Source organism: Vigna radiata, chromosome 5, assembly GCF_000741045.1.
Source record: "Vigna radiata var. radiata cultivar VC1973A chromosome 5, Vradiata_ver6, whole genome shotgun sequence".
Taxonomy (NCBI): domain Eukaryota; kingdom Viridiplantae; phylum Streptophyta; class Magnoliopsida; order Fabales; family Fabaceae; genus Vigna; species Vigna radiata.
This window is the reverse complement of record NC_028355.1, coordinates 4,944,390-4,958,795: the sequence shown is the minus strand read 5'-3', so window position 1 is coordinate 4,958,795 and position 14,406 is coordinate 4,944,390. Positions and strand designations below refer to the sequence as shown.

At 30.0% G+C, this 14,406-nt stretch overlaps 1 long non-coding RNA gene across 2 annotated transcripts; it reads left to right on the top strand.

The window, feature by feature from the left end:
* The first annotated feature begins 11,714 nt into the window (after window positions 1–11,714).
* LOC106761609 lies at window positions 11,715–14,397 on the top strand. 2 transcript variants are annotated; one of them, XR_001375695.2, is made up of 4 exons: window positions 11,715–12,044; window positions 12,120–12,221; window positions 12,317–12,419; window positions 14,100–14,397. It is a non-coding gene; the product is annotated as an uncharacterized LOC106761609 (long non-coding RNA). The 2 variants fall into 2 exon arrangements; XR_001375696.2 differs by having other exon boundaries at window positions 11,716–12,044; window positions 12,311–12,419.
* The last annotated feature ends 9 nt before the right edge of the window (window positions 14,398–14,406 follow it).

The following is a 14,406-nucleotide window of genomic DNA, read 5'->3' as shown; positions in this document are numbered from 1 at the left end:
CAATAATAAGAAAAAATTGAAAAAAAAAGGTATTGTATAGTATTCAATAGGTTCAGTAGAAACATTTTGACGTCCATCATGGGTTGAGTGAGTATTTATAAACTTATATGGTGACCACAAGAAATATGACGAGTAACGTTGTGTTAGAAGAACTTTCGGATGACCAATTGGACCCGAGAAAATTGATGAGGAACCTCCAGAAGTGAATGGATGAAATGCATAACAGATATAAAGAAGAGTTAAAAGCCTTGTGAGTGGAGAACACAATCATGTGATAGAGTTGAGGTGTTAGGAACCTTGTGTCCTCCACTTCGACAAAACCCAAACCTATTAAACAATTGTGCAATGAACTTGACCATACGATACGATTCAAGAGACTAGCGGAGCCACCAAGGACCATAACCTATCTATTGCGATAGTGAATACAATCGGGATGCTCCCTGTTCATGGACTGATTCGGTAAGGCACATATTGTGAATGTAAGGTGTACACTGATACACAAACTGGTGACGAGAAAGATCTGGTGCACATACCTATGTTTGCAAGTGCAGAACCGACCGGTGAAGCAGAAGCCTTGAAGAAATTTGTGTGGAGGGATGCAAAGAAAGAAGAAGTTGATTCCATTGGGAAGAATGTGACCTGGAAATTAGTTGATCTTCCAACTAGGAAGAAAAGCGTTGAAGGGAGTGCTACCAAAGAGGCGTGGGGAGTCACAGGGGAACCGAGACATGGCGGTGAACACCATGGCTCCCAACCACAACATTCATTTAACCGCACATGGCGTCGCAAAAGAGCGCCAAACTGGCATCCATACACTTAGTTCATGCACTCACGTCGTTCAGTCACGTCACTCGGACGCACAGCTCGCTCAAATTGACATCCGCCTCCACCACGTGATTGGCAGGATTTGGTCAACTCTTCTAAAGGTTGTATAATTCAAATTAAATTTTAATTTAATCACTATATTTTGTAAGTATGAGAAATTATATATACTACCTTCTAATAATAGAAAATGATCTAGAACAATTTAGAAAGTTTCCACATAGATTCAAAACCAAAATTATAAAACACAAAATGTTACAACTAACACTAAAGCTACATAAAATAAAGTATGGATAACTTATTTATAAAATGTTACATAAAAAAAATACCAAAAATAATAATATAGTTCTTGTGGTGGGTTAAAGTAAGACAATGATCAATGTTTTAGGTCAAACTATTAATGTGTCTAAAGTATGTCTCATAAATTGATTTCTAAAGTTGGCATAGGTACTCGAGCATGTGATGCCGAACTCCATCAATCATCCATGCACTTAGTAGGACAATAGAGAAGCACCACAAATAGTCTATCTCATTCGAAAGAGGTTTTAAAATTGAAACCTAGAAGACGCAACCTAGGTTTAATGACGAAGCAATGAACCCTAGCAATAATAAGATAAAATTGAAAAGAAGTAAATATATTGACTAGTTTTAGTTTTGTTTAAGTAAAAATAAATGATGAAGAGAAAAAGCAGAAGTTAGTGGGGTATAAATAGGGCATTGATGTTGAGTTGTTAATCATTGAGAATAAAAAAAAAAGTAAGGAAGCAGTGTTGTGATAATTATTAGGTGTGATCAATGGGTTGGATGAAATATGTTTTGGCAGTCTTCTTCTCTCTGAGTCTGGTATCAGTCTCAGTGGTGAGGTGTGAGACATGTCCTAATGGGTTGAGTGCATGTGAGAGTTTGTTGGATGGTTCAGAAGTCCCAACCCCGTCTTCTTCCTGCTGCTCCCTCCTTCGCGGGTTCAGTCCTGTCCAAGCTACACGTTTACTTACCAATGCCTTCATCACTGATAATCCCGCCTTTCCCTTTGTCGTTAGCTTTGGAACGTTCATCCATAGATCCATACCCACAATTGTTGGTACCTGTAGACTCACCAACGCTTGATCTCATTCCCGCTGCTACTCACATATTCCAATCTTTCTCTTTCTTGTTTTCTTTTACACTCCTTCTTCCACTCTTATAGGATAAAGGACTACCTACCATCTTTCCTTTCTTCCATCTTCCAACCTTTTTCTTACTTTAAATCAAATGTTTATGTCACTTCTATCCTTCTTTATGTCGTTATATAATATATATATATATATATATATATATATATATATATATATATATATATATATATATATATATATATATATATATATATATATATATATGTGATATCGAATATATAAGTTTCTGCTTTCTTCTTCTTCTTTTACTTTCTACAATCACGTCTTTTCAATTACATTTATTTATTCAATTTATTCTAACCCTTCCCAAATAGCAAATGTAGATAAAATAATTCACATACGTAAAAATTGCTTATGTCCGAACATTTACATAAAAGTCTTAGTATAAAATTGTAAGAATTATTGGAAGATTACTAAAGTTGACCTCTAACAACTGAGTATCAGACCAAATGGGTCGAGTAGTCAGACTGACATCTTGAAACTAAAAATATTTAATTATTACACTAATTAACTTATTTAGTAAAATATCAATAAAAATAATTGTAGGTAACATGGTAGAATTGTATGCTACTATGGACGTTTGTATGCTACCAATAACGGGTTCGTATTGGGTTTTATCTTTGTAATTAATTCACTATATTTTATCTCTTAAATTATTATTGTTTGCAAACATTTTTATCTTTGATTTATGTTGAAATGAGAGATCAAACATGTTATGGTTACATGGATAAGTGTACTATTTTTCATATCATATACTTAGATTTATTGATAGTAACCAATGTTTCTAATTTAATTAGAATTGTGGGATAACCTAGAATACAACAAATACAAATATTTATATCCAAAGTGTGTGTATAGTTTTTCCATGTTAGAAATCAAATCAAACTTTAAATAATAATATTTATACATTATGAAGTTGTGTTCAAAAATCCATCACCTACAATGAATGACACTATGAAGAAAATAAGACAGAAATAAACAATGTATCTACTGAAATGATGGAATTAGAACTTACAATAACAATTTGACTTTACTTAAAAAAAATTTAGGACAAGATTTTGATTATGAAAGTTGTAGTTTTGTCTTAATAGTTTTAGTTTTGATGACTTTTAATAATTGCATTTTGTGTTAATAGTTTTAGTTTTGATATATAATCAAAGATGATAAATTTTCTAAATTATGCTGAAATATTTCCTATAATTTAGATAGGGTAAATAGTAAATATAATCAAAATTAAAAAAATAACATTTAATTAGTACATTGATAAATATCAAATGTTGTTTAATTTTAATTTGGAATGATGTCAAATGGATGTCGTGTATTGTGTTAACCGTCACTGAAAGATGTCATCAGACTCTTAAATGATCGACCTTTTTGGATGTTTGTTTTCAACTCCCATATTAATTTAATGTTTTCGAATATGATGTTGGAGTTTCTTCTTATGTCAAAAGTAAAAAATAATAGATCTCAAAAGTTATTTTTATAGTTATTTTTATAGTAGTAAAGGCACAATGATATATTTGTTGTTGAATTGTGTTTTTAAATATGGAGTAATAATATATATATATATATATATATATATATATATATATATATATATATCATGTGCCTTAAAGGGGTGGGATCTAATTTGAACACTCTAGTTGGACCATACAATAAAACGAATAATTATTGGAGTTTTTACTTGTTTAGGAACTCTAATTCACTTTTAGAAGGAGTCACTTTTTAAGCGAATTAATAGGAATTATTACCTTATTACAAAAACTAGTTATGAAACTGGCACAACACGGCACACAACATAATTAATAATTAAGTTAAGTTTATGATAAATTTTAGATCCTTTTAGTCAAACTTTTATCATGTATTAAGTATTTAAAAATAAATAAATGTTTTAATTGAGTATTTATTATTTATTTTTTAAATTAAGTGGTATGCTTATTATTTTAATTTAATTATTGAAATATGGTATTTTATAATTTGATAATAATGTGATGTTAATTGAAGAATTTTACAGCATAAATATATTGATCTGTTTTTACTGGAGATTTGTCTAGCATAAGATTTTGATGATGAAAGATTTAGTTTTGTCTTAATAATTTTAGTTTTGATAGTTTAAATTTTGTGTTTATAGCTTTAGTTTTTATATTTAATCTGTAATGGTAAATTTTCTAAGTTGTATTAAAATGTTTTCTGCTTTTCAAGTAAGGATAAATTGTAAATATAATTAAAAAAATTTCAAAAAGAAAATAGCAATATTTAAGTATTTAACATCTGGTTAATATTCTCTCATTTTAGTTTGAAATGACATCAATTGAGTATCGTTTTGTTGTGATAAGCATTGCTAAGGGACATTAGACTTTTAAATGACCGATATTATTAAATATCTATATTCAAATTTGATGTCAATTTACAGTCTTCGGATATAACTTTGGAATTTTCTCTAACGTTAAAAGTAAAAAGTAATAAAAGACAAGAACCATTTAAATGCACAGTGATGGCATGAAATGAAAACAATTTCAGAGAATCCTCCGATATTGTTGAATTATATTTTTATTCATTTTATTTTAAATGGGGAGTAATTTAGTTTAACTATATATATAATCCGTTAATCTATGCCTTAAAGGGGGTCTAATTTTACCCCACTAGTTGGGTTATAAAATAAAATTAATATATATTGGAGCTTTTACGTGTTTAGGAGCTCTAATACATGAGAAGGAGTCACTTTTTAAGCGAATTAATAGAAATTAATACCTTAAGAGAAAAACTCCTTATGAAACTGGTAGAACACGGCACACGACATTATTAATAACTAAGTTAAGTTTATGATAAATTTGAGAACCTTTTAGTTAAATTTTATGATGTATTGAGTATTTGAAAAAAATAAATGTTTTAATTGAGTATTTATTATTTATTTTAAATTAAGTGATATGCTTATTATTTTAATTTCATTATTTTATTTAATTATTGTAATAGGGTATTTTATAGTTTGATAATCATATGATGTTAATTGAGGTATTTTACATCATAAATATACTGATCTGTTTCAACAATAATAAGATGAAATTGAAAAAAAAAAGAAATTATCTGAATAGAGTAAGAATAAAAAGACTATTGAATGAATTTGTTGATAATTAAAATAAAATCGAAAAGAAGTATATTTTTTTATATATAGTTAATGGGAAGCATTGACTAGTTTTAGTTTTGTTAAGTGAGAATAAATGAAGAGCAAAAGCAGAAGTTAGTCGGCTATGAATAGGCCATTGGTGTTGAGTTGTTAATCATTCTCAATAAAAAAGAAAAGCAAGGAAGTAGTGTTGTAATAATATTTGATATTATTATATAACACACACACACACATATATATATATATATATATATATATATATATATATATATATATATATATATAAAGGTTTCACTTGATTATAAGAAAGATGTTATGACTAACAAACTAATAAGTTGTTATTGCCAACAATGCAAACTTAAAAGTATTTTGTTTGATTATATATACTATGAAACTATTGTTGTAATAATGATATGTTATTGCTAAAGAATATTTTGTAATAATGATATGTTATTGCTAAAGAATATTTTGCAACGTTAATATTTTTATTAATTAGCAACAATCAAATTTTTAAGTGCTGCAACAGTCAAATTATTTATTATTTTAATGTCTTTTATTGATTTTATTCTTCTCTAGTTCTATAAATACATAACTTTTTCTCATTCTCCTTTTACTTTTCCTCTTCAAAAATTATCCTGGATATAAATTCCATCCATCAGATTTTCTTGCGGATTCTGTGATCTTCGAATATTTTCGAGAAATTCCTCTTGTATCCTAGGGACTTGCGCAATACACAACAGATAAGTCCTTAAGGACAGTGATCTACACGTCTCGAGAAATTTTGTTCGTGATTCTGTCAGCTTTTTCCAACAATCTTGAGGACTTGTATTTCAGTCTCGTTATTGTCAAAAGTCAAAAAAGTATGAAAAACTTACTATTATTATATGATGATGTGAATATATTCTTGAAATTTTAGAAGTATGGAAAGCTAATGAATGTTTTGTTAGATGTTTGTGTTTTGTTTGAATGATAGGTGATATTTTTAATGTTCTCTGTAATAAATGAAAATTTGTTCGAGAGTGATTAGATGTTGATTATTTCCATGTAAACATGAAATTAATTTCATGAGATGTGAATTTTTAAAGAGAAAAATAATTTAAATGGATAGGTAAATATGATGGCTGTGACGTAATAATGTTATGCTAGCGAATCAATTATGCTTAAAGTATTATGGAAGAAAAAGAAAAGGAAAAACTCTAGCATTAAAGCCAATTAATTCTGATTAATTGTTTTGAAAAAAAAAATGGTCGGATACGGTGGGTGCAGGCCATAGATTTTGTTTCAACAATTCTGGAGGAAGGAAGGGTTAAAATAACTTATGGCTTCTCAGGGTTTCTCTCAGTAAATAACAATTTTATTTTTCTTAAACTTGAAATCCTATTTGAATAGGAACCCTAAGGCTGTGTTCACATGAACAGATTGTACTGTTAATGTGAATTTTAGTTTTTAGTTGTGTTTATATTAGTTCATACAAATTTGAAAATGAGTTATAGATAAATGAAATGCAAAAACTAGGCTGCATTTGCTGGTTTTTTACTTTTTCAGGTTTGGTAAAACTCTAAAAATGAATCATTTATTAAAAAAATGTTATTTGACTCATTTGACTTTAGAAATGACCATGTCTAACGTCGAATAACTCTGAAAATGGTCATTTTCGATGTCAACCACCATTTTTGAGAGAGAGACTCTTCATTGAAGTTTATACTTTCAACTGATAGTTGTACCACCTAACGTTAAAATGTAACACGTTGTGCTTTTTCTATCATCAAGATCTTCTCCCAAGTCTGCATCAGATAACCCTTGTAAAGTGAGATTGTTTCTTCTAAAAGACAAATGCATCTTTAAAGTACCTCTCAAAGTTAAGGTTTTCTCAAAGCGTGATCTCATCCCCGCTGCCAGTCACAAATCTGAATGTTTCTTTCTTTCTTCTTTTACGCTTTTCCGTCTTCTTTCTTTTACACTCCTTGTTCCACCGTTGGATCAAGGATTACCTACCATCTTTCCTTTTATGCATCTTCAAACTTGTTCTTGTTTAAATAAAATGTTTATGTGACTTCTCATTTACTTCTTTTATGTCTTTATATAACATACCTTATCACACACATAACTAATTCACTCTAACAACACTACCATATATTTACGCTCACTCTTCCTAACCTATGTATTTATCCTACACAACAAAGACATGTCTATTTATTACCTGCATTGGTTTAATACAATGTTTTGAAAATTCCAATTCACTGTATGTTGTTTTTGCCTTATAGAACATCTGTGTTAAGATTACAGAAAATATATTCATAATGTATAAAAAGAGTTAAGAAAAATTTGGGAAATTCTGTTTAGGTTTTCTAATATAATTAAATAAAAAATATTCATACATCAAAAAAAATTATTTTTAACATATTTTTAAATCTTAAATTAAACTAGTCATTTAAAATAAATCATAATTAAAATAAGATTTCAAAGTACAAAACTCAAATAAATAAATAAAAACGTTTAGACATTAAATGAAAATATGAATTTTGCATTCATCGTACAAATGAGAAAAAAAAGGAAAATAAACGAGGGAATTAGGGCTCAGATTTAAGGAATTAGAAATGAAGGTTCGGAAAAAAGAAGCTGAACAATAATATTAGTTAAAGATCGCCAAAAAATTATTCTAAAAAATATATATATTTTTGGGGCGGTTTTCATAAGTAACTGTCAGAAAATTTTTTAAAGGAAAAAGAAAAAGAACTACCTGCGGTTTTAAGCATAAACCATCGTAACTTATTTGGGATTTTCAATTCCATCGAAAAAAACCTCTCTTAAAATTAATTATTTTTGTAGTGATCTGTATACAATAATATTTTTAAAACATATTTAATATATAAATATCATTTTATATTACTTAAAATATTAAGGAAAGTTTGATAATTTTCATTTTATATTAGTAAGATATTTTTTAAAATTTATTTATCAGTCAAATCTCTTTCAAACTTTCACAAATTCTATTTCTAAATTTATTCTATATCATCTCCTAGTCTCTTAAAAAAACAACATAATAGGCTCTTAAATCCATTCTTCCATCTTCAAATGTGTTGGAGTTTCTTGGATTATTAAGGATAGATATAAAACTTACACGAAGAAGGTAAAGAATGGTAGAATTGATAGATTTATGGAGAATTGTATCGAAAGAATGGTAGAATAACAAAACAAAAGACATGAACTGAGAAGGAGATGTTATTAGACATCAAGTTTGAAGACGGATGAACTATAGGATAAGGAAGATCATAAGATGTAGCGGCAAACAACCATTCCAAAAATAAAAATACAATCTAAATGGCAACAAAATCCCTGCAATATTGGTTCAACATAAAGTTTTGAAATATCCATTTTTTTCCTTATATAACATCTGTGCTAAGATTACAGAAAATATATTGATAATTGTGTATGAAAATTTTTGGAAAATTCTATTTATTTTTTCTAGTATATGTTGGAAGTCCCACATCGGATAGAAATAAAGCCAATTTATAATATATATATATATATATATATATATATATATATATATATATATATAAGTGGGGTGCAGACCTCACCTTACAAGCCGGTTTTGTAGGATTAAGTTAGGCCTAAAACTCACTTCTAATAGTATAATTAAATAAAAAATATTTATGCACTTAAAACACATTTTAAATATGTATATATATAATCCATTAATCTAAGCCATAAAGGGGTGGGTCTAATTTTACCACACTAGTTGGGCTATACAATAAAACGAATAATCATTGAAGGAGTCACTTTTTAAGCAAATTAATGAGAATTATTACCTTAAGAAAAAGTCGTTATGAAAGTGGCAGTGAGAACACGGCACACAACATAATTAATAATTAAGTTAAGCTTATGATAAATTGGAAAACATTTTAGTTAAATTTTTATGGTTTATTAAGTATTTAAGAAAAAATATTTTAATTGAATATTTATTTTTAATTGATATTATTATTATTTTATTTAATTATTGTAATATGGTATATATATATATATATTTATATATATATATATATATATATATATATATATATATATATATATAATTCATTAATGTATGCGTTAAAGGGATGGGGTCTAATTTTACCACACACTAGTTGGCTATACAATAAAATTAATATATATTGGAGGTTTTACGTTCTTTTAAAGCAAATTAATAGGAATTATTACCTTACGAAAAACTCGTTATGAAGAACACGGCACACAATATAATTAATAATTAATTTGAGAACTTTTTAGTTAAATCTTTATGGTGTGTTAAGTATTTGAGAAAAAATATTTTAATTGAATATTTATTTTTGAAATTAAATGATATGATTATTATTTAATTTAATTATTGTAATATGGTATTTTATAATATTATAATAATATGATGTTAGTAGAAGAATTTTAGAACATAAATATATTGATCTGTTTGTACCATAATTAGATGAAATCGAGAAAGATTATGATAATAGAGTAAGAATAAAAATACTATTGAATGAATTTGTTTAAGTTAAATTTATTTTTTTAAAGAAGTATATTTTTTAGTTTTGACTAGTTTTAGTTTTGTTAACAAATGATGAAGAGAAAAAGCAGAAGTTAGTGGGCTATAAACAGGGCATTGAGTTTTTCTTAAGGGTTCTTCATCCCTTAATTGATTGATGGGTGTTGCTCCCTTCACCTCTCAAGTGGGATTTGTACCTCTCTATTATTTTAATTTATTTCAAAAATATTTTATATCTCTTCACTATTTTTTTTATTTCAAAAATACCCTGCACCATCTCGTTTCCTCTTTTATCATTTACTCTATTTTTCTATTCCTATTCTATCCTTTTAATAAAAGTTTACTTTTAGGTTAAAATTTTATAATTTTTAGTGTTCGTCGTCCTAGAATTCCTCTTCTCTTTGCAATGAGAGTTTGGTGAGTGAGAGATTCGTGAAAAAAATTATTTTAGGAATTACAGAAGTTCATCTCGTGGTGCTCTGAAAGCTTCTGGGTGAATAAAACCCTTCACAAAATATTGGGTGAATAAACCAGTATGTAACCCTATAAGTGTCGAAAGTCGAAACCTCCCTTAAACGGATATGAACATCCGTCGAAGGATGTCAACCTCCGTTTACGGATGTCGCTGTGCTGAGGTTCTTCAGTGGTTAGTTTGACAAATTTGTTAATGGCAGAAAAAAGAAGGAAAATCTGAATTTAAAACACTGAATTTTGGGAGCAAAATGTCAAACACTACGATTCAGATTTTTGGGAATTGAGGTTTGAAAGCTCTTTCTCTGCTCCTCGTTCTTAGCGACACTTTTTTAATCCCTAACACCTTCAATCATTCATCTTCCACTTTACCCAGTTACGATTTAATTTTTAATCTTCAACAATATTGCTTCAAAAGGGTATTTTTATATTCTGCAAAATGAACTCAAATCGTGTATTTATTTATTTAAAATATAGTTGCTTCATTTATAATGAAATTATAGCATAAGGGTAAAAGTTCCGAAAATGGTTGGTTTATTTGTAAATGTAACAAGTTAACCGGGTTAGGAAGAAGACGATGAAAACTCAGTTAACTAGGTATTTTTAAATTCTCGTACTCAACGTTGGCCTTGGTGGTGATTTCTCCGAAGACCATGACCAAGTTGGTTTTGGTGCATGTCTCACAAGCAACCTTGCTCTCTGGATCTTGCTCAAGGCAGGCGTCAAGAACAGCATCGGAGATTTGGTCGTAGAGCTTGTCTGGGTGTCCCTCGTTCACCAACTCAGAGGTAAAAATAAATGTCTCTGCCATCTTTAAATTTTTAAAACTTGAAAGGTAGAAGATCAAACAGAGAGAGATGGTAACGATAGGGTGAACGATCTGCACCACGCACCACCAATGCCAACGAAACACCACCACACGCAAGAACAGGGCACAACACCGCACCGTACCACCGCAACTCACCACCACACCGCACCGGAGAGCAAAGTAAAGTTTGGAGAGTTTGGATGAGAAGAAGAGTCACGGAAGTGGAAGTAAAGAGTCACAGAGTTGGGAGAAGAAGGGGCGGATCTCAAATTTGGAGAGGTGGGACTGTGAGGTTCTGAGAGTAAAATACCATTAAAAGAAAAAAGAAAGTAAAAAAACTTGAAAAGGTTAAAAAAGTCAAGACAAAAGGATATTGTTGAAATAAAAAAAAAGCAAAATATTGGGGAGGTGGAGGGTAGAAATGGGGAGCTGGAGGGAGCAACTCCCATTTTGGTTCCTCTTTTTGTAGGGTCTATTCAAAGTCGTCTTCCCTTTTTTAAAAAGTTCACTAAAATCTTACTTTTTGCAAAAACAGCGCACGTTAGTCCTTTTTGCTTACGGTGTTAAAAATTTTAACGGCACAGTGCCCGGGTCAGCTATTAGTGAATGAGTTGTTAATATTTTATACACGTGGCAACTTAAAAGACCAATAAAGTCATTACAAAAAAAAAAAACTTATTTAGAGGGGGTTATTTAGAGGAGGTTATGAAAAACCCCCTCAAATTAATATATTTCATAATGTTTAATTTAAATCATAAAGGTGTTAATGATAACGGGAGTTTTAATGATTTTTAAAGGAGGTTTATAACCCCCTCTATTTCAAAGGAGTTTTAATGATTCTTCAAAGAATGTCTAATTTTTTACGTTTCTGTCTCATTTTTCTGGATCCCGAAACTGATCTCCTTCTCAAAATCACACTTGAACCCTAAAATCCCTTTCATTCCTTTCTCGCTTTCTTCCTCGCACACTACACCCTTATTTCTTTCTCGCTTTCTTCCTGAACCCTAAACTCACCGTCTCTTCCTCGTACTGACTATCCTTCAGAATCGTAGTCGCGGAACCATTGGTAGACGGAGCTGCAGCGGTGGTTGCGTGGTCTTCCTTTTGTTACTGTTCTGTCAGTCTCAGGTGAAAGCCCCTGTTCCATGGTCTTCCTCTTGTTATAGTTGGCTTGTTGTAGTGATTGTTCCTGTTGTTCTATAGTTGGTTGTGGACGTGACTCTGACTCCGGTTGAGGATCTTGCGGTTTTGGTGCTTGTTGCTGGTCATTTTGGAGAATTTGTTGTCTCTGTTGCTGTAGAACTTGTGAGTTTTCAATCTCTTCTGTTGTTTAGTGTGTTTCATCTTGGATTCACTAATTGAGCCTGTGTCTTGTGTGTAACTCTTTTTTCGAGGAAAAGAGAAAAAGATAAAGGGAACATGAAGTCATTTTCTTAAAGAAAAAGAAGATTCCTGTTTTAAAGCGAGAAATTATGCCTAGTATAAGCCACCATCGAATTCAAGGTAGAGAAATTATTCCTGTTTTAGCCACCATGGAATTCCTGTTTCGCACTTTTTACTTCATATTTTTTCAAAACTTGAAACCATTATTTTCACAGAAAGGGAATTTTGATAAGGTTTTGCAATTCCTCCTTATATGTAATGGTTAATGACAGTTTAAAAAAAATATAGGAAGGATACGAAGAGATTGAGAAGGAAAGAGAATTTTTTACGTTATTAAGATATATGTAGGCGTGGAGAAAGATAAAAAGATACGTGTTAGTGAAGTTTCAGAAAGAAACCTGATTATTTTGCTTTTTGAAAAAAGAGAGAAAATGAATCATCCATCTTAGCTATATTAATTACTATATTGACCAATCCTCATGAGACTTATACCTTTCCAACATGATCAGAAGACACTGAGTTTAGTTAGAAAATAAAAGAAAATTAACCATCACCTCGCGGCAAGCAGCAAGATGTGGCTGACTACTATTTACTTAACCGAAGCAAGCAATAATCCATTGTGCCTTTCAGTGAGTCCATGTGGCAACATAATACTCCAATTAGTGGAATAGAATTTCTGGTTTTGCTGCCGCAGGTTTCTGGTTTCTGCACTTTTTCTGTCCCCTCTTAGTTTTNTAGAAGNTCCTTGTGGTTCATCTCAGATATATTTAGTGCTGAACATATTTTGTCCATCGTATATTCAGTATGACATACTTACAATGTTAAAGTATAAGTAAATATAAGTCAATGGTATGTAATTTTTGCCTATGGCCAATCATTCTTCACTTAAAGACAGCTGATCTAAAAGGCAACTTCAAACAAAGGCCAAAGGGCTCAAAAGGAAGAAGGTTGGTAGAGTACTGGAATTTTAATAAAGATTGTCATCAGTCATGAATTACTGTAAAATCATTACAAACAGATAAACAATGTTAAATAGTGCAATGGTTGGGATTAGGAAAGAGGGAAAGCTAAGAGGCTTATTCGGTGACTTTTTTTAGTGTATGTGATTTTAAATCAAGAATAAGCTAAGAGGTTTATTAAGTTTGTATACCAATATGGAATTGACATATAGATATAGTTACAAATAGCTAGTTAAATTATTGTAGCATATATAAACTTTTTATTTTTTTGCATTTATGCTTGGTTGTACATAGGNTGAGATATTACTAGTGTTGGATGATTATACCCATAGTTTCTTTCAATAAAAAAGAAGAAGTAAATATATAACTGCTATGCATCTTGTACACTGTGCTGCTACAGTAAAAACTTTTATACTGCTAATCAATTACAAAATATTATCAGCAGGATTTATTGAGTAGCTATTGTAAGATATACCTAAAACTTATGCATATATAACCCCGTTTTTATAATCTATAAGTTTAGTCTGGAGAAAAGATATCGGAGCTGTCATCATATAGCAAAGTTTGACATTTACTACTGGTCATAGAACTTTACTAAAGTATATGTTTCCACCAACCACGATTGGAAAAGAAGAAAAAAAAGTTTTGCTGAGAGTTGTTTCATGTCAGGTGCCTCAGTTTTGGAATCATTTTATATATTATAATCTCACTTAAGTCACCTGTTATTGCATATATAATTGAAAAAAAAGATTTATTTTCAATTATTTTCAATGCATGTATAATTCACTCATGCTTGATTTCTTAAAGGTAAATGATATGTACCACATGTTTGATTTTTCAGTTTCAGGTTAAGAAGGAGAAGTTACTTTTCTGAATTGTGACTCTTTATTAGCTTGTTCTCTCATTTGGAAAGGTAATAAGATCCGAACTCATTTATATGTGTGATGTATTTGGCTGGATGACATAGATTATTAGGCGTAGGGTAGATATAATTTATTAGGCATTGCCAGAGAGCTTTCTGAAATTTATGACTAGGACACCACTGATTCACTGCAGTACAAATCAACTCTAAGCATCTTCTCATTGCCTCTTCTGCATGACTACTTATCTTATTCATTTGTACTTAACAATGACTTTTTTTCACCTTC